The following is a 26,486-nucleotide window of genomic DNA, read 5'->3' as shown; positions in this document are numbered from 1 at the left end:
TGATTTTATTTTTATACTTGTGACTACCGAAAAATGATTTTACCTGTAGGTACATAAACTTTTAGACGTTAAATAATAGTGAAAATAGTTTCTGTGCTTTTAATACCTTCAATTTCAAAAGAAATTCGCCAAGTCCAAGAATTCTTCTACTGTAAGGTACCTATAAATACCTAAGTGCTTACCTACCTATTTTATTACCTTTTAATCATTATTACCTACTAGAAGATTTCAACCTCTGTTTGCTAGAGAGAAAATAACATTTCCAGGAATCAAACCCTGTGGTCTCCAAGAGACTCCAAGTCCAAAAGTTATTCAATTTTCTCGAGAGAACTTTCTAAATTATCTAATTAAAGTTTAAGTAGATAATTTAGAATATATCTATAAAAAATAATGAAAAAATGGCCTAAATAGAGGGCTTAGTAAAGTACCTACCTGTGGCGCTCACAATAACACTCAACACAAATATAATCTTACATAGAAAACGCAGGTTCTTGTTTCTCCACAATTTCCATCTCTGAAGTTTAAATAACACTTCCAAATTCTTGGCCAGCACCTGAGAGCTATGTCTAACTGATGAGTTCAAATAACGAAACGCTTCTTAGGCTGCTCTCAGGTGTTGGCTAAATACCTATTAAGTAATAATTAAACATGATCAATAATTAGGTCTAAGTACCTACCATCTTTAGTTTGATTGGGAATTGAGCAGAATAGGGACACAAAACTTGTATTTTTCCGGATATTTTCCTTTCCATGGCGAACCACCTTTCGTACTTCCTATGGTTTAGTACAGGTGCTATCATACCAAAAGAGAAGAAACGAGCCTCTGAAGAGGAAAATACGACTAAAATTGAAGAAATAAAGCGCTATCTGCACCTTCTCCTAGAAAACGGAACCCCATGAATGAATGACCCATATAAGAGGAACGGAAACAGTAAATCGTCGCTCCTTTTGTTAACAGCAGAATTAGAATTGCCTATGAGTTAGTAGGTACGTGGCTTGAAATAAATTAAATGCTTACAGTTTACAAGTAATTCCAATACATACATACGTTAAGGTGTGAATAAGGCAGTGGAGTATCGTGAGATTTCAAAAGGGGAACCCTCATGTAGTATGCCGATCTACTTGCTGGTGTGGGAATCCAGGTTCAACCCCCTCGGAAGTAGCATTTCTTGGAGAAGAATGTCGATTTCTCGAGAAATTTAAACGAGAACCCCCTATCTTTCCAATTTCATTTTCGAAATTTACGTAAAATTTCATGCTGAATCGAATAAAATCACTTGAATCCAGGTTCAACCCCCCGAAGTAGCATTTTTTGGAGAAAAAGTCCTGACGTCGATTTTTACCTAAATTTGTACAAACGAGAACCCTCGTTCCTCGTCCAATTACATTTCTGAAATCTACGTCAAATTTCATGCGGAATCGAAATCATCACTTGAAATTTTCTGTAAGTGAAAGCAGGGGAGGAGGGTGGAAATCTACGTCAAATTTCATGCGGAATCGAAATCATCACTTGAAATTTTCTGTAAGTGAAAGCAGGGGAGGAGGGTGAGAAAAAAAACCGGGTATAGGGAAGTGGTTCTTCCCTATCTTCCATGTTCTACGCCACTGGTGATAACTCATAATTAAACATGACGCGCTGTACCGTACAGAAGATTTCACAGTTCACACCTTAGCACCAGCTCGACGCCCTATGGCTCACGGCTATGTGTGACGCCCTATGGCTCACGGCTATGGGTCTCATTTCACTGCATATTTCGTCTTTGGCGACACAAGGCTCGTTTGGTAAGCAGGAGGTTGCGGGTTCAATAAAGTGAATAAAGACGTCATAAACTGCTCAAAAGTATTGACTAAAAACGTACAGCCTACCGAGAAAAAAAAAAGTGATAGGGTGCCACAAGTTAGAGTGGAAGAACTCTATTATTGGGTCATCTGTCATTTCTATTATTGGAAGAACTCCACCTCCTCTGATTTAAGTTTTTGGAATGCTTCCCGATATAGAGTTCAATATTAGAGTTCCAGAATCCAGGCACTCGATTGGACTTCCAGCACTCTAGTTTTTTTCTCCCCAAAGGTGTGGGATTATAATAGGTATGTATAGGATTTAGAGGAACAGGTGTTAAGATGTTCTTAACTGCTTCTATAACATCACTCTATCACTCTCCAGTATCATTCAAACCTCGACATTGTACCGATCTGTCACCTAGATGCCTAGATAGTAGATAGTCCTATATTTGAGTACAGAACAAACGTCTTGCTTGGATGACTTTGTATTTGAAAACCAGAGTCACCTCAAAACAGTGATGTCATTAGAATCAAACTATCTGTGAGATTCTGACCGAAATTATTTCTGCATTAATGTCGAGTTTTCGTCAAAATGTAAAAGAAAATATGCCAGAGCCTACAGCCTAGTCTGCTTGGTTGGTAGTTGGTAGAGTGTCTGAGGCTCCTCTGACTGACCAGAAGTTATGCAAGTGTGCCACAATTCACGATGAACCACTCTTCCTGACGCAGAACTATTCAGTAATCTGCTCGCAGGTCGCTGGCCGTTTCCGAGTGAAAATAAGTGTGAGGTGAGGTGCCTACTTGAAATATACGGGGTTTAACGCCAGTGAAATATAAGGGTTTTACCCTACCAGGAACTAGAATAATGGGCCCTTCCCTCCAATCAGGGACCATTCGGCGACAATTTACCCGCCTTCTCACATTAACCTCAACCACCCTGAGAGGGGCCGGGAAAGAAATTATTTCTGCATTAATGTCGAGTTTTCGTCAAAATGTAAAAGAAAATATGCCAGAGCCTACAGCCTAGTCTGCTTGGTTGGTAGAGTGTCTGACTTGTAAGCGCTAGGTCGCGAGTTCGATTCGCTCCCGGGCGAACTTAATTCTAAAATTCTGATGAGGTTCGTTTTCCGAACGGCTGGCTTTCTCCTAATGTTGTCTTCCTTCTTTTTTCGCTTTCGGGACGATTATTTCTGCATTAATGCCGTGTTTTCGTCAAAATGTAAGGGGAAATATGCCAGACTAGTTAGCTTGGAAGGTAGCTTTCTCCTAATGTTGTCTTCCTTCTTTTTTCGCTTTCGGGACGATTATTTCTGCATTAATGCCGTGTTTTCGTCAAAATGTAAGGGAAAATATGCCAGACTAGTTAGCTTGGAAGGTAGCGCGCCTGCCTTGTAAGCGCTACGTCGCGGGTTCGATTTAGGCTCGGGGCGGATTTTATCCTAAACACATATTGTTCGTTCTCGGAAAGGCTGGCTTTCGGCCTATCCTGTCTTCCTTCTCTCTTCGATTTCGGGACGATAAGACCATAGCAGTTACAGTTCCCTCTGTCAAACCTCTAAAAAAACCTCCACCCGGTTCGTATTCTATTGTTGGTTCGTTCTCGGAACGGCTGGCTGCCTTTCTCCTATCCTGTCTTCCTTCTCTCTTCGATTTCGGGACGATAAGACCATAGAAATTACAGTTCCCTCCGTCAAACCTCTTAAAAAAAACCTCCACCCGGTTCGTATTCTATTCTTAAGGTTCGTTCTCGGAACGGCTGACTTTCTCCTATCCTGTCTTCCTCTCTTCGCTTTCGGGACGATACGGCCTTAACAGTTAGGTATATCAGTTCCGTCCATCAAACCTCTTGGACTTTGTTACTCTGTATCATGTATGACCATTCAGACCAGTGTTACTCTGTATGACCATTCAGATTTCAATCAGACTGACTGACTCTACGGAGGTGGCTGAAAATACAAAGTACCTACTTACTCTGTATGACCATTCAGATTTCAATCAGACTCCACGGAGGTGGCTGAAAATACAAAGTAACAATCACAATATTTGTTTAATATTGATTCCTACCTATGTACACGTACATTGAAATTGAATTGTTTCATATGGAGAGTAAGGACGATGATATGTCAGTTTGGTTTTTCAGTGAAAGTCTTTGGTTTGTAAGATTGCAACCTGTAACGTAAATATAAATCTGTTCCCAGTAATTCAATTGTTGTCTGTAATAGCTCGGTGATCAGCATATTTCAGTAAAAAAACACAAAAACACGATAACTTACCTATAATATTGCAAGTACTGTACTTAGCTACCTATATCAGTGTACTCTGTACCTGTACTTATTATTGCTAACCCAAGTTATGGGCTCTTAATTCTAACAAATAAATGGTTAGTTACCTAGGTAGGTATCTAAGAGGAATACCTATCTACTCGTACCATGTACGTTAAAATGAAAAAGTCAAAACCACATTGAATATAAACTATCGAACTATACCTAATGTACAAAACTAAATACCAACTTACTTATGTACGACTTTTTACAGGGATATCATGAAGTCTTTTGAGTGGAAGGTAATCTCTCTAGACAAGCTTAATGCCTGAAGCTTTCTTTACCACCTAACCCTAATCTTAATCCTTGAGTTGGTAATTAGCAGAATACTCGTATTTGGTGCTCATATAATTTTGTTGTGAGAAACAAATAATTGATTAAACTCATAATCGAGTATTCAGTAGATTTCCTTGCCTTCGGGAACTCTTTGGCTAATCCAGAAGAAGATGAATCCAACCAGCTTGTTGTTCTTGATCCACTGCCAAAAAAAAGTGCCTACCATAGTATGTTTACGGATCTGAGTTTTAGCAGAAGTATTGTTGGCATCATATTTTTATTCGTCTATTTTGGCAACCTAGCATAACATCTTGTTTGACTACTCCTCAACTACTTACTTGGAGTAGGTATTTGGCTGTAGAACCTAGCTATCAGTATGACTATTCTAGTCACTAGTACCAATCATAAACTCCGTGTTCATTATAGTATCGTGGTGTTGCGCGGTAAAGCACGTGATTTTAACTATCGTTTTCTTATCGTTAAATTACTTAATTTCTACTTAAGTTCAATTGTAAGATTGTAACACCTCAAAGTTTGAAAGAAAAATCTTTTAATTGGTTGGTAACATTAAACGTTTAATAATAGAAATAATAATAACAATAAAAATAATAACACTCACTTCATTGAACTTTAATTCCTTGACTTTATTTAATTGTGCATTTCTAATTTCCATCTAATAAAATAAATAATAGTAATAATTTTTCAAATTCCTAAGCTCTTATCGGAAATTGAAATTTACCATTATTCCTTTTTATCCAACATCATTAACAAATTAACATTGTTTCTGTTTCTACACAATATTCTAATGCTTTTTTAATTACCTACATAAACAGAAATAGCAAAGTAGTAGTTTATGTAGGTACCTATCTACTACCTACTTGGCAACTTTTTATCCATTGTTTACCTACCAGTTAGGTTGGGACCTATGATCATAATTTAATTAAAAATAATAGATAATAATAAACATACATAAGTATCTAACTACCTACCTAAGTTAGGTACCTATTTATAAGGTATTTATGACTAAGATTTTAAGCTGTCTGGTGAGGTTTTTTTTATTATTATTATTATTATTATTATTTTTTATTACTTACTTGGAGTAGGTATTTGGCTGTAGAACCTAGCTATCAGTATGACTATTCTAGTCACTAGTACCAATCATAAACTCCGTGTTCGTACTATCGTGGTGTTGCGCGGTAAAGCACGTGATTTCAACCATCGTTTTTCTTTTCGTTAAATTACTCAATTTCTACTTAAGTTCAATTGTAAATTGTAACACCTCACAAAGTTTGAAAGAAAAATCTTTTAATTGGTTGGTAACATTAAACGTTTTATAATAGAAATAATAATAACAATAAAAATAATAACACTCACTTCATTAAAAATTGTTCCTTGACTTTATTTAATTGTGTATTTCTAATTTCCCATCTAATAAAATAAATAATAGTAAAAAAATTTCAAATTCCCAAGCTCTTATCGGAAATTGAAATTTACCATTATTCCTTTTTATCCAACATCACTAACAAATTAACATTGTTTCTGTTTCTACACAATATTCTAATGCTTTTTTAATTACCTACATAAACAGAAATAGAAAAGTAGTACTTTATGTAGATATCTACTACCTACTTGGCAACTTTTTATCCATTGTTTACCTACCAGTTAGGTTGGGACCTATGATCATAATTTAATTAAAAATAATAGATAATAATAAACATACATAAGTATCTAACTACCTACCTAAGTTAGGTACCTATTTATAAGGTATTTATGACTAAGATTTTAAGCTGTCTGGTGAGGTTTTTTTTATTATTATTATTATTATTATTATTTTTTATAATTTTTCATGGATTTTTAATAACAAAATTAATAATAAAACCTATTGAGTAATAGATATCTACCCTCATAAAGTTCATTTATTTTTTAAATCTATTTTTAATAACGAAATTAATTCTAATACTCTGAATAGGTTTACATATTTACTTAATAACAGCTATACCTATCCTCCTAATTTTTAGTGACATAAATCATACCTATCATTGCTTCCAATAACACAAGACTGTACGGTACCTTTTGTGTCCAGTAGATACTTTTACTTGTGACTAATCAGCCTGCAGTGTTCTTGTTCAAAGTTTATTGTCCTCGAGTTTGGAAGACTCTCTTGACAATTTGCCAAGGCCAGAGTTCCGAGAATAAACTTGGTAAGTTTTTGGAAACCTTGAATATGTAAATATTAGGCATACCTATACCTACCTTATCTATCTGAACAGGAGGAAAAAATCGTGACGTAAGTTTTTGGAAACCTTGAATATGTAAATATTAGGCATACCTATACCTACCTTATCTATCTGAACAGGAGGAAAAAATCGTGACTAGGTACTTCATGGTCAAGCTAAGAGCTTCTTCACAATTTTACAAGACATTTGGGTATCACAGATTTGGGTATCAAATACCCAAATCTGCAAGTAGTCAAATAAGTAAGCAATCAATTTTTGACTACCTATAGGGCCTAATTACTTATGTAGTAAGATTTGTTTTCTTCATTTTCAAGAGGTTTGATAGAGGGAACTCTCACTCCTAAGGTCTTATTGTTCCGAAATCGTCCAGGGAAGGAGGACAAGATAGGAGACAGCCAACCGTTCCAAGAGCGAATCTTACCTGCTTAATGTTATCCCCGAGATGAAATCAAACCCACGACCGGCGACATAGCGTTTACAAAGCAGGGGCGTGTCAAACCCCTCTTAAAAAAAAAAAAAAAAAAAAAAAAAAAAACCTCCACCCGGTTCGTATTCTATTCTTAAGGTTCGTTCTCGGAACGGCTGACTTTCTCATATCCTGTCCTTCTGTCTTCGCTTTCGGGACGATACGGCCTTAACAGTTAGGTACATCAGTTCCGTCCATCAAACCTCTTGGACTTTGTTACTCTGTATGACCATTCAGATTTCAATCAGACTCCACGGAGGTGGCTGAAAATACAAAGTAACAATCACAATATTTGTTTAATATTGATTCCTACCTATGTACACGTACATTGAAATTGAATTGTTTCATATGGAGAGTAAGGACGATGATATGTCAGTTTGGTTTTTCAGTGAAAGTCTTTGGTTTGTAAGATTGCAACCTGTAACGTAAATATAAATCTGTTCCCAGTAATTCAATTGTTGTCTGTAATAGCTCGGTGATCAGCATATTTCAGTAAAAAAAAAACACAATAACACGATAACTTACCTATAATATTGCAAGTACTGTACTTAGCTACCTATACCAGTGTACTCTGTACCTGTACTTATTATTGCTAACCCAAGTTATGAGCTCTTACTTCTATAAAATAAATGGTTAGTTACCTAGGTAGGTATCTAAAAAGAAGACCTATCTACCATGTACGTTAAAATGAAAAAGTCAAAACCACATCGAATATAAACTATCGAACTATACCTAATGTACAAAACTAAGTACCAACTTACTTATGTACGACTTTTTACAGGGATATCATGAAGTCTTTTGAGTGGAAGGTAATCTCTCTAGACAAGGTTAATGCCTGAAGCTTTCTTTACCACCTAACCCTAATCTTAATCCTTGAGTCTTGAGTTGGTAATTAGCAGAATACTCGTATTTGGTGCTCATATAATTTTGTTGTGAGAAACAAATAATTGATTAAACTCATAATCGAGTATTCAGTAGATTTCCTTGCCTTCGGGAACTCTTTGGCTAATCCAGAAGAAGATGAATCCAACCAGCTTGTTGTTCTTGATCCACTGCCAAAAAAAAGTGCCTACCATAGTATGTTTACGGATCTGAGTTTTAGCAGAAGTATTGTTGGCATCATATTTTTATTCGTCCATTTTGGCAACCTAGCATAACATCTTGTTTGACTACTTCTCAACTACTTACTTGGAGTAGGTATTTGGCTGTAGAACCTAGCTATCAGTATGACTATTCTAGTCACTAGTACCAATCATAAACTCCGTGTTCATTATAGTATCGTGGTGTTGCGCGGTAAAGCACGTGATTTTAACTATCGTTTTCTTATCGTTAAATTACTTAATTTCTACTTAAGTTCAATTGTAAGATTGTAACACCTCAAAGTTTGAAAGAAAAATCTTTTAATTGGTTGGTAACATTAAACGTTTAATAATAGAAATAATAATAACAATAAAAATAATAACACTCACTTCATTGAACTTTAATTCCTTGACTTTATTTAATTGTGCATTTCTAATTTCCATCTAATAAAATAAATAATAGTAATAATTTTTCAAATTCCTAAGCTCTTATCGGAAATTGAAATTTACCATTATTCCTTTTTATCCAACATCATTAACAAATTAACATTGTTTCTGTTTCTACACAATATTCTAATGCTTTTTTAATTACCTACATAAACAGAAATAGAAAAGTAGTACTTTATGTAGATATCTACTACCTACTTGGCAACTTTTTATCCATTGTTTACCTACCAGTTAGGTTGGGACCTATGATCATAATTTAATTAAAAATAATAGATAATAATAAACATACATAAGTATCTAACTACCTACCTAAGTTAGGTACCTATTTATAAGGTATTTATGACTAAGATTTTAAGCTGTCTGGTGAGGTTTTTTTTATTATTATTATTATTATTATTATTTTTTATAATTTTTCATGGATTTTTAATAACAAAATTAATAATAAAACCTATTGAGTAATAGATATCTACCCTCATAAAGTTCATTTATTTTTTAAATCTATTTTTAATAACGAAATTAATTCTAATACTCTGAATAGGTTTACATATTTACTTAATAACAGCTATACCTATCCTCCTAATTTTTAGTGACATAAATCATACCTATCATTGCTTCCAATAACACAAGACTGTACGGTACCTTTTGTGTCCAGTAGATACTTTTACTTGTGACTAATCAGCCTGCAGTGTTCTTGTTCAAAGTTTATTGTCCTCGAGTTTGGAAGACTCTCTTGACAATTTGCCAAGGCCAGAGTTCCGAGAATAAACTTGGTAAGTTTTTGGAAACCTTGAATATGTAAATATTAGGCATACCTATACCTACCTTATCTATCTGAACAGGAGGAAAAAATCGTGACTAGGTACTTCATGGTCAAGCTAAGAGCTTCTTCACAATTTTACAAGACATTTGGGTATCACAGATTTGGGTATCAAATACCCAAATCTGCAAGTAGTCAAATAAGTAAGCAATCAATTTTCGACTACCTTAGGGCCTAATTACTTATGTAGTAAGATTTGTTTTCTTCATTTTCAAGAGATTTGGTAGAGGGAACTCTCACTCCTAAGGTCTTATTGTTCCGTTCCCTACACGACGCTCTTCCGATCTAACGCTCAAAATACATAAATTTTTTGATCCCAAAATTCCAATACTTAACTAGTATGGTGTTCTGTAGTAAAATTATAATAGATCAGTTGCGCTTACTTGGGTGATGTTTCAAAGTCATAGAGCAGGAAAAATGAGGACCAACGGAATTTTTCTTTTTCTTCTATGACTTCTAGATACCGAGATAAATCGATCTAAAAAATACCGGTAAATCGTGAAGTTTGACGTCACGGCATACGCTCCCGTAGGCGATGACGTCATAATTCATGACTCCCGCTTCGTTTGTTTGTGCGCAAGCGTTATTGCGCATTTTGACGTGAAATCTGACGTCACAGCTCTTTGAACTTTTTCATTAGAACAGCAATCTTCGACCTTTTAAAGTTACTTTTTCGGAGTTTTGACCTCAGATTCGGATTTTTCACAACTTTTTACGTAGGAATCGACCTTTTATTAATAATATTTTCCCAATTGCAACTCCTCCATTTACCTGTCTTTAACCTATTTTCAGTCACCTCTGAATATCGAACAAAACCTCTGGGACCAAGAGTGTCCGGTGTTCGGAGGTTTCACTGTAGTGTCTACTGTCTATTACAGGGTGGACTTTTTTCCCGTCCGCTTCTACCGTAACTTGAATTTTAGAAAAAGCAAATGTCCCGTCTGAATCGGGACACCCTGTATTCCTATACGTTCCAAGATATAGAATTTGCCTGTCTTTAACCTGTTTTCAGTCACCTCTGAATATCGAACAAAACCTCTGGGACCAAGAGTGTCCGCTGTTCGGAGGTTTCACTGTAGTGTCTACTGTCTATTACAGGGTGGACAAAAAAGTCCTGTCTATTACAGGGTGGACAAAAAGGCCGCTTCTACCGTAACTTGAACTTGTAGAAAAAGTAAATGTCCCGTGTGAATCGGGACACCCTGTATTCAAGTCATGTACAGAACATATGTCAGTAAGCTTCTCTTATGCAAGAGCACATAACTTTAGGAGCGAAATCTGCACTTGTGGTGCTCACACTCGGCGTTCAGACTTAAGAGTAGCTGTGTTGCACCGACCACTCAAGCTCCGACTATCAGACAAACATAAGTCTTGGAAAGAATTCACTTCTTCAAGACCGAAAAAATACCTTTTCTTGTGATTAATAATAATAATAATAATAGACTCTTGAGTGGAAGGCAACCACTAGGCGAGGTTAACGCCTTAGGCGTTCTCTACCACCTAACCCTTAGAGCTCCATTATTATGTGGTCAAATTCTCAAATAAATGAGGATAAAATTCCATACCTCGGCTGGGATCGAACCCACGCCCTCCTGATTACCAGGCGAGCGTCTTGACCACTACGCCACCGAGGCAGGTTCTTGGAACGGTCTTGGAGCTTGGAAAAACATAGGTCTTGGAAAGAAGAGCGAAATCTGCACTTGTGGTGCTCACACTCAGCGTTCAGACTTAAGAGTAGCTGTGTTGCACCGACCACTCAAGCTCCGACTATCATACAATTCAAACAAACCTAGGTCTTGGAAAGAATATAATAATAATAATAGACTCTTGAGTGGAAGGCAACCACTTGGCGAGGTTAACGCCTCAGGCGTTCTCTACCACCTGACCCCGAGAGCTCCATTATTATGTGGTCAAATTCTCAAATAAATGAGGATAAAATTCCATACCTCGGCTGGGATCGAACCCACGCCCTCCTGATTACCAGGCGAGCGTCTTGACCACTACACCACCGAGGCAGGTTACTGGTGTTCTTCTTTTCAAGATAAAGCTTCACAAAGTCATGTCAAAATCTATCAGTTGGTAATCAGTATGTTAAAACCTAGGTCTGTCACAGACGAGACGGCCGGAACTTGTGTGGCGAAATAGCCTCCGACTTCTAGGTCTCTCAGACGATCTGAAGACTGATATCAGACGATCTGAAGACTGAAATCAGACGTATTTCATTATGGAGTCTTGCCTACATACATTAGCTGGTCTAGAATACATCCCTAGAGGTGCGTCTTTTGGATAGAATTTACTTACTGTGGGACATGAGCGTCTTGACCACTACACCACCGAGGCAGGTTACTGGTGTTCTTCTTTTCAAGATAAAGCTTCACAAAGTCATGTCAAAATCTATCTGTAGGTAATCAGTATGTTAAAACCTAGGTCTGTCACAGACGAGATGGCCGGAACTTGTGTGGCGAAATAGCCTCCAACTTCTAGGTCTCTCGGACGATCTGAAGACTGATATCAGACGATCTGAAGACTCTTTTGACGATCTGAAGACTGTGCGTCTTTTGGATAGAATTTACTTACTGTGGGACAAAGGGGTTTTTTTTTTTTTTTTTTTTTTTTTTTTTTCGTAGCAATGAAACAAATACGACATTAGACTTGTGTGGTCCGTGTCGTAGTATGCCTCTCATCAGATGGGCGAGAAGAGACAAGAACACCAGAAAGAAACCTGTTGAAATATTTGCAATCGAAAGGAAAGTATGTATCGAAAGGAAAGTATATGAAATACATATGTACCTAAAAATTAACTCTTTGTGACCAATCCCAAAATGCAATCATTCTCAGGGATCAAGCTACAAAGGATTGTTCCTCAAAAATACATGTGACAACCAGAAAGTTCTTTAAAGTAGATTGTCGATGGCCCTTTAGGACAGTAACTGTCTCTCAATATTGACGACGACGAGCCACACAGTGTTGAAGTACTTAAGGCCATAGCACGGGATAAAATTATAACTTGAGTGGATTGATCTCGAAGCTCGACATAGATAGAACTATAACTCGATGGAAAAGTGAAGAAGATACCTTTATCGCAAAGCGATATTAGAATGGCTAGTGGCTGCCCAGTATGATCCATCATGCTGTCAGTGCTCTATTGGTTTCACCTATCCACAATACTTGTTATGATCCCGAGCCATAAATCACGATGTTTACAAGGTTACTTTCCATTTCAGTTCACACTAATCGTAAATTCCATCACCATCTTCCTGATTGTAAATTCCTTTCAACTGATAAGGTCAGACTGCCAACACCTTTGGCAGATCACGGGAATCAACAATGGTCTGTGCCACGAAACGATATTGATGTGACGTCATATTCCTGACTTTACACTTCTTGGGCGGGACATTTTGATAAACGGTGCGATGTTTTTTTCCACACGCCAAGTGAGAAGAGAGAAGTTCGAACTGAGAAACCATAGAATTTTGGCATTTTTGGCTACTGCCCGGAATAACTGGGCTGTTTCTTTGTGAATCTTTCCCTGGAAGATCTCCGGCAATCTCCCTTCACCCTAAATGTCCATCTTCTACGTGCGATATATTCTCATCTCTATTTTAACCACATTAACCCCATCAGTAACATCCTTGACCGCAATGATCGATCGTCTCATTTTTCTCTCTCCCATTTATTTATCAATTTTTATTATTTCTCGTTGAATGATGCGAAAATAGATTAACATTCTAAAATAATAGCGAATTTTTGTGCTCTTAATATTCTAACTAGAAGTATGATTTTATGTTGCCTACACCAAATCTATCCTTCTCAGTCTCTGATACACGCGGTCAGTCACTCAGTCTCAAGGTGGTACCTACTTGAGTCTGGATTGTAGATAGCTACTTTAAACGATCACAAAATATATCAGGTGACATTAGACAGTCTAGGCATTGAAAATTTTAAGCACTCCTGAATATCTAATAAAATAATGAAAAATATGCAAAAGAAAAAAAGCGCTCTAGAAACTTGACAAAAAACTAGGTAGTCGGAATGTGGAAGCGAAAGTGTCAAGTCGATTTTAGCACATCAGCATCCACAACAAGAACAAATTGGTATTACCAACTTTATTGCCAGAGTCGGCGGAGCTAATACGCCAGTAGCAGGATAATTATTTCTCAGAATTTACAGTAAACTTCCACCAAATGGCTTAATTCACACCGCGTCAAACTGGATTGGAGGTAATACAGAACAGTATAAAGAATTGAAGATTGCTATGGGAGCCTCTGCCTGATTGGTAGTTGGTTACTTACTTGTTGACTAATATTTGCACAACAGTTATCCGTTGGGAATACTGAGAATCAGTACTCTTCCAATATGCCTGATACCTGTTCTTTGTTCTGTTATTTTCACTAATTCATGTGACTTGTTGACTGATGTTATTGTCACAATGTTCTTTTTCGAAGATGCAAAGAATCAAGTCAATCTATAGATCTGTAGGTTTTACTTTTTGTTAATCAAGAACATTACCATGTAGGTGAGGAAAATGACAAAGAATCTGCTTGTACAAAGAATTTGCACCTGTCTGACACCTACAATTTCTACATATATCATGTATGTTATGTACTTGTTGATGTCATTTCTCACTTACCAATGTCAGATTTTCAATGTAGAATGTAGCTTTCTGTAAGTTCTGAGGAATTTTCTTCAAAGAAAAGTGTCCAAACTATCACACATGTGTAGAGAAAGTGAACCGTTATGTGTTATGTGTCATTTTTATGAGACGGTCCTAAAAACACGGGATGTTGAAGATTGACTTATCGTGTCGTTCCAAACGTTGACAACAACAACACCACCACCACCACCACCACCACCACCACCAACAACAACAACAACCAACAACAACAAAGAACAGGTCTGGAAATACATCCCGTCCATGCTAGGTATGTGGAAAATTACTTGCCAATGTGAAAAGTCACTTCAAAATGGAAACAATCGAAACCAAAGCTGCAACTTGACCCGAATCTTCCTTTGTTTGATTTGTTGGCCTTGTCTTTTGTTTGTTAACAAAAGCAAACTACAGATAACTTCTAAAGTCAATCCTAAGAGCTCTTATCCTTGAAGGACATTCTATGTTGCAAAAGACAATTATACGGAAGAGCTGAAAGTTGGCAATGTCTCGTGTCTTACAAATCTTGCAATATTTCTTATGTGCAATTAAAGTGGTGAATGGTGCAGGCTTGTAATGATGTTTATACTTAGGTACTTTATACCGTAAGGTCCGTAAGTAAAACACAGAAGGTTCCATTGCCGTAACTTGTTGGATGTTACATCGAGAAAGCAATAAAAACCCTGTGAAATCTGAAAATGGTACTCTCGCTTAAGATAACCCCGTGAAAACTGAAAATGGCTTATATGCTTCATTAAATCATCATAGTAAATACCTATATCGCGTCATTTGAGTCCATCAAGCCAGGGGTCAACTGCTGAAACGACAGCTGTGGATTAAAACATGTTGATGAAGAGTGGAAAAAGGGAAATGATTGGTTCCTTTCTTTTGAAACTGGTTGGCCATGGTGTGCGATGTTCGATCAATTTGTAACAAAAGCAAACTACAGATAACTTCTAAAGTCAATCCTAAGAGCTCTTATCCTTGAAGGACATTCTATGTTGCAAAAGACAAAAGACGGAAGAGCTGAAAGTTGGCAATGTCTCGTGTCTTACAAATCTTACAATATTTCTTATGTGCAATTATAGTGGTGAATGGTGCAGGCTTGTAATGATGTTTATATGTACTTTATACCGTAAGTAAAACACAGAAGGTTCCATTGCCGTAATTTGTTGGATGTTACATCGAGAAAGCAATAAAAACCCTGTGAAATCTGAAAATGGTACTCTCGCTTAAGATAACCCCGTGAAAACTGAAATGGCTTATCTGCTTCATCAAATCATCATAGTACCTATATCGCGTCATTCGAGTCCATCAAGCCAGGGGTCAACTGCCGAAACGACAGCTGTGGATTAAAACATATTGATGAAGAGTGGAAGAAGGGAAATGATTGGTTCCTTTCTTTTGAAACTGGTTGGCCATGGTGCGATGTTCGATCATCTACCAGGAACTAGAATAATGGGCCCTTCCCTCCAATCAGGGACCATTCGGCGACAATTTACCCGCCTTCTCACATTAACCTCAACCACCCTGAGAGGGGCCGGGAAAAGCCAGCAGCAATTTTCTACTCATCCAGTTACCAACCACAGGAAACGTTGTTGACTGCAGTAGTCCATCGAGAACTGGTGCATTCAACATCCTATAACTATGTATGAGTATTACTGCTGACTTTTGCGAGAAGAGATGAGTGAAAAGTTGTCAGTGAGAAGTCTTTTTTATCGCGAGTAAAATGGGGCCGCGGCCCGAAACTTCCACAGCACCCAGTATCCTCGTTTTATATGATGGACACATTTGCATATTCGGGTTCCCAGAGATTCTGCTCTGGTTCATAGCATCAACAACACAATCTTAGAGCTAGTGCTGAAAACAATCACTTCGCCTGCTTGTGAAATAATTACCACGGAAAGTAGGTTGTGTATCGTGCACAACCTGAGATGCACCGAAAACAATAGAGGTAACTATTGTGGAGTTAAGTAAGTAGGTAATATTGGTAATGGCGGTACCTTAATGACTGCTCGTAGCTTTGTGTGCGTGAATCAGAATTGAGGTAAATGTAGGTTGTTACCAATGGTGCCTAGGTGTGATGAGTTTTAACTTGGAAAACTGTTGAAGGAGATTTTAGAGAGGAAAACTGTGGCAAAGGAATTTCAAAATTATTTTAAGTTTTAAAATTTAAAAGTCTTTCACCACAGGGCTCGTTTGGTAAGCAGGAGGTTGCGGGTTCAATAAAGTGAATAAAGACGTCTTAAACTGCTCAAAAGTATTGACTAAAAACGTACCTACCGAGAAAAAAAAAGTGATAGGGTGCCACAAGTTAGAGTGGAAGAACTCTATTATTGGGTCATCTGTCATTTCTATTAATGGAAGAACTCTACCTCCTCTGATTTAAGTTTTTGGAATTCTTCCCGATATAGAGTTCAATATTAGAGTTCCAGAATCCAGGCACTCGATTGGGCTTCCAGCACTCTAGTTTTTTTCTCCCTGAAGGTGTGGAATCATAATAGGTATATATGTATAGGATTTGGAGGAACAGGTGTTAAGAAGTTTTTAACTGCTTCTATAACATCACTCTATCACTCTCCAGTATCATTCAAACCTCGACATTGTTCCGATCTGTCACCTAGATGCCTAGATAGTAGATAGTCCTGTATTTGAGATGTGGGACAAACTCGGGAATTTAGAAATAGTGATGCAGGACGCGACGAGAAATCTCGTCTCGGATTTTTCGAAACAAGAAGTAGGTTTTGACTCGTCTCGCGTGCATCACTAGAAAATGGAGTGAGCCATGTGCAATACCGACAAGTCAGATAATTATGATGCGTGTTTCGATACAAAGCTTAAAACGTGTGTTATGGCGTAGTTCTAGCTTAGCTACATGGGCTGTAGACTTGCGTATCCGTGATAGAGCTTAGAGCTTAGACTGATGGCATTGATAGCTCTAGCTATAGGTTTTACCCGTCTTTGTTGCTTATGAGTTGAGGGATAAAACTTCGACTTTTAAGGTACATGTACAGTGTACACTGTAAACTTTTTCTCCTAGAAGAGAATCTAGACTTACTGACGTAGCTACTACTTATCAGAGGTCCAGAGCTTGGATCAGCAGCACCTTTCCCAGGCTATCTGCGTGTACTAGAAGATAGCCACTTGGGGAGGTTAATGTCTGCTGCATTCTTTACCACCTACACCTAACTGACCTAACCCCTAACGCTCTATTACTCGGTCAAATTGCTCACTTAATGGGAAAGGCGTATGAAAAATTCATAGTAAATACATGTTACGAGCTAGTACTTCTACAAGTTACAAGCATAGAGTTGTAAGTTACAATCATCATATATCAAGAGTTACAATCATTTCGATTACATTATTATCACGTTCAATTCATTCATTCGTATTTAAATGTGATTTTCTCTCTTCGATTTCGGGACGATAAGACCATAGCAGTTACAGTTCCCTCTGTCAAACCTCTTAAAAAAAAAAAATTCACTTCTTTTTTTTTAGCAAGACTAAACCTGAAATCCAAACACATAGCGCCGAAATTGTCGGAAAAAAACTCCCGACTACTCTAGGAATTAAACCCAGGACCTCCGGCATACAAGCCTCGTATGATACCCACCTGAACTACAGAGCTGTAGCTCCTAACAATAGCGTTAGATACCTATGAGGATACGCATACCATAGAAAACATTGGTCCTATGTGAAATTCATACATTCTTCTGAAACCATACTGAAGGAGAAATTCATACATTCTTCTGAAACCATACTGAAGGAGACTCTAAGAATCACACATACTTGTGTACCTCGCAGAACAAGATGAAGAAGAACTAGGAGAAGAAGTAGAAGATTCTATTTTCGTAGCTAAAAAGAATTCCTAGCCTAAGAATCGTAAGGTACTCAAGGTAGGCAAAATGGTAGGTTGGTAGGATCCTCAATATGAGCTTTAGTTTGCCTTAGTGTATGTCTGACATTCTCGGTGTTCTCTCATACTCCGCTGGATCTTGAAGGACACTTGGGTCATAAGTTTTGAATAGTTGGGAATGTAAATTAGACGAAAATATGCAGAAATATAATCATAGATAGGTAGGTACATGCTTGTAAATGGCAGAAAAACATTCATAAAGAGGTACTTGTGTACATAGTCTTGTTGAACGTTAGTCATGGATGCCTTTGCCTAGGTATGTATTACTTTGAATACATAGTAAACGCTGCCTAGGAATAGCTTATGGAGCCGAGTGGTTAGAAGTAATGAATTGACTCAATGGTGGTGGGTTCGAATCATGAGTGGGAGGTTATTTTCTGGCTGAATTTACCATTCCCAGTTACCTAACCAAAAATAATCTTATATTTCGTATACATATATAAAATCCATATTTTCGTATATGTATAAAAAATCGTACATTTTCCCCTATCTCGCCTGGAATTGAACCCGGAATTGCGTGATATGCCAAAATGCGATACCAAAACCAGCCTCCGAAGGCCATTTGAAAGTATTATATCGAGCCCTACTTAGGTACATAAGTATTTACTGTAAAAAGTTATTAGATAAATATCTACATAAATACTCGTATTCATCTTGTTTACAATTTACAACGGCTTTTAATCTTCTCTTGTTTACAACAACAGCAACAAGAAAGTAAAAATAATCAATAAATCACTCCATGGCACTTCCTCTATTGTTTTCTATTCAGAATGTGAATAAATATTCATAATTTCATACTGTCCACCATTTTAAGGTGCGTATACACATTTGCGCGAAGTATGAATAGACCAGGAATGAGTTGATCCCATGGAATTTTAAGGTGCCTTTCCGATCACAGCGACCGGGCAGATAAACGACCGCTTCCTACTGCTAGCAAGCTTCCAAGTTGCTGTAATCGGAATGGCACTTTTAGCAAAAAAAGGGAGTCTTGACGAAATAATTCAGAACAAGCTAATTTCTTCGCGAAGAGCATCGTTATTTGATGCTAAATCGCACCTCAAAAGTAGACTTTGTTGCCACAAATACCTACTTGTTAACCACAGCTAGCATTAGCAGGTTATACCTATGTATGTCTTTCAAAGAACAGATATGCCACAGAATCACAGAGATCTTCCGCGGGTATTGGCATATTCGTACGAAGTTTAACGCAGCTCTGCCGCAGGTCGTAGTATATTCGCAAGCAGTTTGCTGCCGCGAATGTGTACGCACCTTTAAATTTTGTATTTTTGTTGGAGAATACAGAATGCATGATTGAGCATAGTAGAAAGTAACTGGCAAGAACACTATAATGAATAGTCATGAAATGTGACTTAATGTAATAGTGAATTAATAAATAATCATCATTTTTATTAAACCGTCACCAAGACTATTACCCTGGTACACCTATGTAATATGTATGCGCTTTTAAAGTTACTTTTAAGCTACGCTACTCTTAACTTTCATTATCTTAATATGAAGTAAATGAAGTGTACCTTAAGGTAGATACCATAGCCCAGGGCTGCATTTCTGAGAGTACCTTTACGACTTGGGCACTTTACAGTTTACAAAATTTTGACGTCACAAGTTATAAAGTTAGTTATTACTTTATTACTTATTACCTATAGGTAGGTACCAAATGATTATTCAAGTTTTTTAAAGGTTTTTCTTCTGTAATCGTACGTAATTTGCGATTCGCGGTTTCGCAAATTCCGCGAAAAATCGCGAACATCAAAACTAACTGAAATGTACCTATGTGACATATCATTTCACAGGGTTTTTCCTTCATAAATCATGTGGTAACATCAGATTTAGGATTGAGACCCAACAGATTCGGAGCAATTTGAGTGGGTCATACATTGGTGGACACCCTGTATACTCGTATATACATATATATATATATATATATCCCATGAAAATATAAAACAACGGCTTAATCTATGGAACCAAAATTTGGTAACATTCTTAACCGAGGTGAACCAGCTAAACCAAAATTGAATTTTTCATACTGATTCCCCTGAAGGACGACTTGCATTCCACTCTAGACTGATTCCATTGAAGAGGGTCGTGCTATAATCTTAGATAATAGATTTAAATGTGTTGTTTTCTATACATTCGAATTTCGTAACAAATATCTTTCCCCGTCAATCACTAACTGCGAGCTTTAAGCTGGTGTCCTCAATATGAGCTTTAGTTTGCCTTAGTGTATGTCTGACATTCTCGGTGTTCTCTCATACTCCGCTGGATCTTGAAGGACACTTGGTCATAAGTTTTGAATAGTTGGGAATGTAAATTAGACGAAAATATGCAGAAATATAATCATGGATAGGTAGGTACATGCTTGTAAATGGCGGAAACACATTCATAGAGAGGTATTTGTGTACATAGTCTTGTTGAACGTTAGTCATGGATGCCTTTGCCTAGGTATGTATTACTTGTCCTTTGGTCTGTCTTATATTATAGACTATACCTATACGTTTGGTCATGTCTATTACTACTACTACCTCTTTATCAATAACATCCTCAGATGATCTGAATTAGGTACGTGAACTTTAGGTTTGAGTTTCTACCTACTGGGAACCAGTTCGTCCGAAACGGCTTAGTCTAAAGTCACTGGTAGTGCCCTAAGATAAATTTCACCCGTTGAGATGATAAACCTTAAAATCCTTAATTATTTTTGGGATAATTTTAGTTACAGCTGTCTAGAGGTTGAATTCTTCATTTGAATATTTTGAAGCAGGAAGAACTGTCTTGATTATATGTCCTCAGATCAACATATCATAATCATTGGCACATTCGGTAGCTTGTACAAAATGTCCAAGTTTGTTATGTTATCAGGATTGTCTCAGAACTCTCACACAAGGCAACTTTCATTCGAACTTCCCGCTGCCTAGGAATAGCTTATGGAGCCGAGTGGTTAGAAGTAATGAATTGACTCAATGGTGGTGGGTTCGAATCATGAGTGGGAGGTTCTTTTCTGGCTGAATTTACCATTCCCTGTTACCTAACGAAAATAATCTTATATTTTGTATACATATAAAATCCATGTATGTATAAAAAGTATATACCAGAGTATGTATAAAAAATCGTACATTTTCCCCTATCTCGCCTGGATTTGAACCCGGAATTGCGTGATATGCCAAAATGCCATACCAAAACCAGCCTCCGAAGGCTATTTGAAAGTATTATATCGAACCCTACATAGATACATAAGTATTTACTGTAAAAAGTTATTAGATAAATATCTACATAGGTATTCATCTTGTTTACAATTTACAACGGATTTTAATCTTCTCTTGTTTTACAACAACAACAACAACAACAACAACAACAACAACAAGAAAGTAAAAATAATCAATAAATCACTCCATGGCACTTCCTCTATTGTTTTCTATTCAGAATGTGGATAAATATTCATAATTTTATACTGTCCACCATTTTAAGGTGCGTACACATTTGCGCGCTGCGGCAGATTTGCGCGAAGTACGAATAGACCAGGAATGAGTTGATCCCATGGAATTTTAAGGCGCCTTTCCGATCACAGCGACCGGGCAGATAAACAACCGCTTCCTACTGCTAGAAAGCTTCCAAGTTGCTGTAATCGGAATGGCACTTTTAGCAAAAAAGGGAGTCTTGACGAAATAATTCAGAACAAGCTAATTTCTTCGCAAAGAGCATCGTTATTTGATGCTAAATCGCGCCTCAAAAGTAGACTTTGTTGCCACAATTACCTACTCCTTTGGTCTGTCTTATATTATAGACTATACCTATACGTTTGGTCATGTCTATTACTACTACTACCTCTTTATCAATAACATCCTCATATGATCTGAATTACGTGAACTTTAGGTTTGAGTTTCTACCTACTGGGAACCAGTTCGTCCGAAACAGCTTAGTCTAAGTCGCTGGTAGTGCCCTAAGATAAATTTCACCCGTTGAGATGATAAACCTTAAAATCCTTAATTATTTTTGGGATAATTTTAGTTACAGCTGTCTAGAGGTTGAATTCTTCATTTGACGATTTTGAAGCAGGAAGAACTGTCTTGATTATATGTCCTCAGATCAAGATATCATAATCATTGGCACATTCGGTAGCTTGTACAAAATGCCCAAGTTTGTTATGTTATCAGGATTGTCTCAGAACTCTCACACAAGGCAACTTTCATTCGAACTTCTAATCTCATGAGTCAGGTTGTAACACACAGCTCGGGGCAATTCCAACATCATAATCAAAACAACATGGTTACGTTAGCTATGGGTTTCTGCCGAGGGCATTTGTTACATGAACACCAGGCAAAGCAAGTCCAAAAGATTAATTTTTTTGGAAAGTTATCTCTTGATGAGGTTTTGCCAATGTAAGAGCCGGTGATGTAATATGAAACTGGCGTTGGTATGTGGAGGTAGATGACTGATTTGATTAATCAGATTGGTATGAATGAACCGATTGAACAAAATGAAGAGTTGTATCTTGAGGCACCTGACGATGTAATCTTATGGTAACTTGATAACCATTCGACGAGCGAACCCAACGTTTTTTTCGTATGAGAACTTTAGGAACTTTACCTTATATCGGAATGCGATGTGTTTTAATGTTATTGTTTCTGGTATTGGGTCACATCTCTGGACAGCTGTTTCGAGCTTTTAGCTCTCATCATCAATAAGTTATAACCCAATGAATAATTTGAACACGATTGAAAAGGTCCATTCTCAACATTATAACATTATTTTCGCTGTCACTGCCTGGGTACTAGACTCTGAGAACTTTAGGAACTTTACCTTATATCGGAATGCGATGTGTTTTAATGTTATTGTTTCTGGTATTGGGTCACATCTCTGGACAGCTCTTTCGAGCTTTTAGCTCTCATCATCAGTAAGTTATAACCCAATGAATAATTTAAACACGATTGAAAAGGTCCATTCTCAACATTATAACATTATTTTCGCTGTCACTGCCTGGGTACTAGACTCATATGTCCCTCATCCATGGGAATCGTCCACTGGAATCCAAATTTCCTGTGCTCGCATTTCATATCCTTTCTCATTCCTACATGAAATCGACCATGTCATCTAATCCCATAGTATGCGGTTTAATAGGCGTCTAATTATCGCCACATATGGACAGCGGATGACTCTACGCCATGGTTCATTAATGTAATTCATCATGTAAGTGCCACGGAGAAAGTCGAGGATGCATTATCCGCCATTTCTCGGATCTCATAGATTCAAGCTAGAGGATGCTGCTGCCTGCTGGGTCAATACTCTGGCGTAGTTCTAGCTTAGCTACATGGGCTGTAGACTTGCGTATCCGTGATAGAGCTTAGAGCTTAGACTGATGGCATTGATAGCTCTCGCTATAGGTTTTAGGTTTTACCCGTCTTTGTTGCTTATGAGTTGAGGGATAAAACTTCGACTTTTAAGGTACATGTATAGTGTACACTGTAAACTTTTTCTCCTAGATTCAATATAGAATTCTAGAGAATCTAGACTTACTGACGTAGCTACTTATCAGAGGTCCAGAGCTTGGATCAGCAGCACCTTTCCCAGGGTATCTAGTTGTATTAGAAGATAGCCACTTGGGGAGGTTAATGTCTGCTGCATTCTTTACCACCTACACCTAACTGACCTAACCCCTAACGCTCTATTACTCGGTCAAATTCCTCACTTAATGCATGGGAAAGGCGTATGAAAAATTCATAGTAAATACATGTTACGAGCTAGTACTTCTACAAGTTACAATCATAGAGTTGTAACAATCATATATCAAGAGTTACAATCATACAAGAGTTACAATCATTTCGATTACATTATTATCACGTTCAATTCATTCATTCGTATTCAAATGTGATTTATTTCGATTGTAGAATAAGATAGTTACTCTGACAGAGCTTGGCTTTGTATCGTGTTTTAGTCCGGTACCAACTTTTCTCTCCAGTCTTCGTTCCGTGAACAAATTCACGAGATCGTAAATCGTAACCAAAATGCACGGTTTCAACAAAAACCAAAGTGATGATGTACTTATCGTCAACACTAATTGGCAATAAGCCCTACTTTATCAATATCTTTATCTAAACACTAGAAAATGGAGTGAGCCATGTGCAATACCGACAAGTCAGATACTTATGATGCGTGTTTCGATACAAAGCTTAAAACGTGTGTTACTCAGTGTATTTAATACAAGGAGTACAGAATCCATGTACTTGCATAGGTAATAGAATCCACCATATACCATACGGTCCGTATTATACAACTTGGCATCGAGAACCCAAAGCTTGGAGCGTTTCCTATTTGGTTGGGACTGGAATGCTGTGACCAAAGGTTACCTAAGTGTTACCGGGAGAAAGTTGACTTGCCTTTTGTAGAGGGCTTGGGGCTGTAAACCTCGTAGGTCGAGAGGTCCAGATGGCGAATACCTCTAGTGAAAAATAAAACAATAAATAATTTAATTTTATTTGTTTCTCAAGATGAGTGTTTCACCGCTTTTTTTTTCCGTAGCAATGAAACAAATACGACATTAGACTTGTGTGGTCCGTGTCGTAGCATGCCTCTCATCAGATGGGCGAGACGAGACAAGAACACCAGAAAGAAACCTGTTGAAATATTTGCAATCGAAAGGAAAGTATGTATCGAAAGGAAGGTATATGAAATACATACCTAATAAAAATTAACACTTTGTGACCAATCCCAAAATGTAATCATTATTCTCAGGGATCAAGCTACAAAGGATTGTTCCTCAAAAATACATGTGACAACCAGAAAGTTCATTAAAGTAGATTGTCGATGGCCCTTTAGGACAGTGACTGTCTCTCAATATTGACGACGACGAGCCACACAGTGTTGAAGTACTTAAGGCCACAGCACGGGATAAAATTATAACTTGAGTGGATTGATCTCGAAGCTCGACATGGACAGAACTATAACTCGATGGAAAAGTGAAGAAGATACCTTTATCGCGAAGCGATATTAGAATGGCTAATGGCTGCCCAGTATGATCCATCATGCTGTCAGTGCTCTATTGGTTTCACCTATCCACAGTACTTGTTATGATCCCGAGCCATAAATCACGATGTTTACAAGGTTACTTTCCATTTCAGTTCACACTAATCGTAAATTCCATCACCATCTTCCTGATTGTAAATTCCTTTCAACTGATGATAAGGTCAGACTGCCAACACCTTTGGCGGATCACGGAAATCAACAATGGTCTGTGCCACGAAACGATATTGATGTGACGTCATATTCCTGACTTTACACTTCTTGGGCGGGAAATTTTGATAAACGGTGCGATGTTGTCAGTCCGATTTTCTTCTGCTTCTAAAAATTTTTGTATAATGCAATGACGAATAATTGTCCTGCTAATATTCAGTGTATTCAAAAAATCATTGATGATACTATCAGGGAGCGTAATGAGATTTGTCAAGCTAATGAATGTATTAGGAAGAGAGATGAACAGTTGAAAATTCACCTGGATAACCTCTTCTACAAATGTAAATGTGAAAATGCGGAACTGATCCAACAAGAAAACAAGAACAGCAAACTAATAAGAGAAAATTCAAAACTAGAACAAATTGTAGTTGATCTAAGAACATTGCTGAGTGAAACACTTGAAGATTTAGAAAATTTTGAAAACATCGAGGATGAATATGAAAAGCTTAAATGTTTAAATGAATGCCAAAAGAACAATGTAGAAGAAGTGAAAATGAAAAATGAGAAGTTAAAAGACAGTATTGAAAGTTGTGAACTAGAGAAAAGAAACGCACGGGAACAACTTTATTTTGAACTCGAGAATATAAGAAGAGATATTCAGAACATAAAGGAAACGGATAGATATTGCTCAAGAGAAATAGAAATATTAGAAAACGATCGAATGAAGATGAAAAAATCTTATAATCAAGTGAAACGAGATTTTGAACGAACATGCAATAAGTTAGCTTGTCAGGAAAATATGATTTCAAAATTCAAGGAAATGATTAAAAGTTTGGAATGTCAAATAAATGACGTTGATAACAGAAGGAATAGTTGCATAGAAAAACCTGAAGAAAGACGATGTAATGATGTTGAGGTTCAGACAAAAAGAAGCGGCGACAGTGATAACAACCAAGAAAACATTCAAAAATCAAAATGCAACAACCAAGAAACCATTCAAAAATCAAAATGCAACAACCAAGAAACCATTCAAAAATCAAAATGCAACAACCAAGAAACCATTCAAAAATCAAAATGCAACAACCAAGAAACCATTCAAAAATCAAAATGCAACAACCAAGAAACCATTCAAAAACCAAAATGCAACAACCAAGAAACCATTCAAAAATCAAAATGCAACAACCAAGAAACCATTCAAAAATCAAAATGCAACAACCAAGAAACCATTCAAAAATCAAAATGCAACAACCAAGAAACCATTCCAAATTCAAAATGCAACAACCAAGAAATCATTGAAAAATCAAAATGCAACAACCAC

The 26,486-nt window shown here is 37.2% G+C and overlaps 1 protein-coding gene across 2 annotated transcripts in view; it reads left to right on the top strand.

Annotated features, from left to right (window-relative positions):
- Positions 1-6: 6 nt before the first annotated feature.
- The window catches only part of LOC103515452, a 43,668-nt gene continuing 17,188 nt past the window's right edge, over positions 7-26,486 (top strand). Inside the window, exons 1-2 of one of the 2 annotated variants that reach the window (XM_026828158.1) lie at positions 8,018-8,489; positions 9,196-9,378. The gene's annotated coding sequence lies outside the window, so the exon portion shown is untranslated. Of the gene's footprint in view, positions 157-8,017; positions 8,490-9,195; positions 9,379-26,486 lie in introns of those variants that run through there. The other variant, XM_026828159.1, reaches the window with a different exon arrangement.

Source organism: Diaphorina citri, unplaced genomic scaffold (genome assembly GCF_000475195.1).
Source record: "Diaphorina citri unplaced genomic scaffold, Diaci psyllid genome assembly version 1.1 scaffold1347, whole genome shotgun sequence".
NCBI classification, from domain to species: Eukaryota; Metazoa; Arthropoda; class Insecta; order Hemiptera; family Psyllidae; genus Diaphorina; species Diaphorina citri.
The sequence above is the reverse complement of the archived record's forward strand: the minus strand, read 5'-3'. Positions and strand labels throughout refer to the sequence as shown.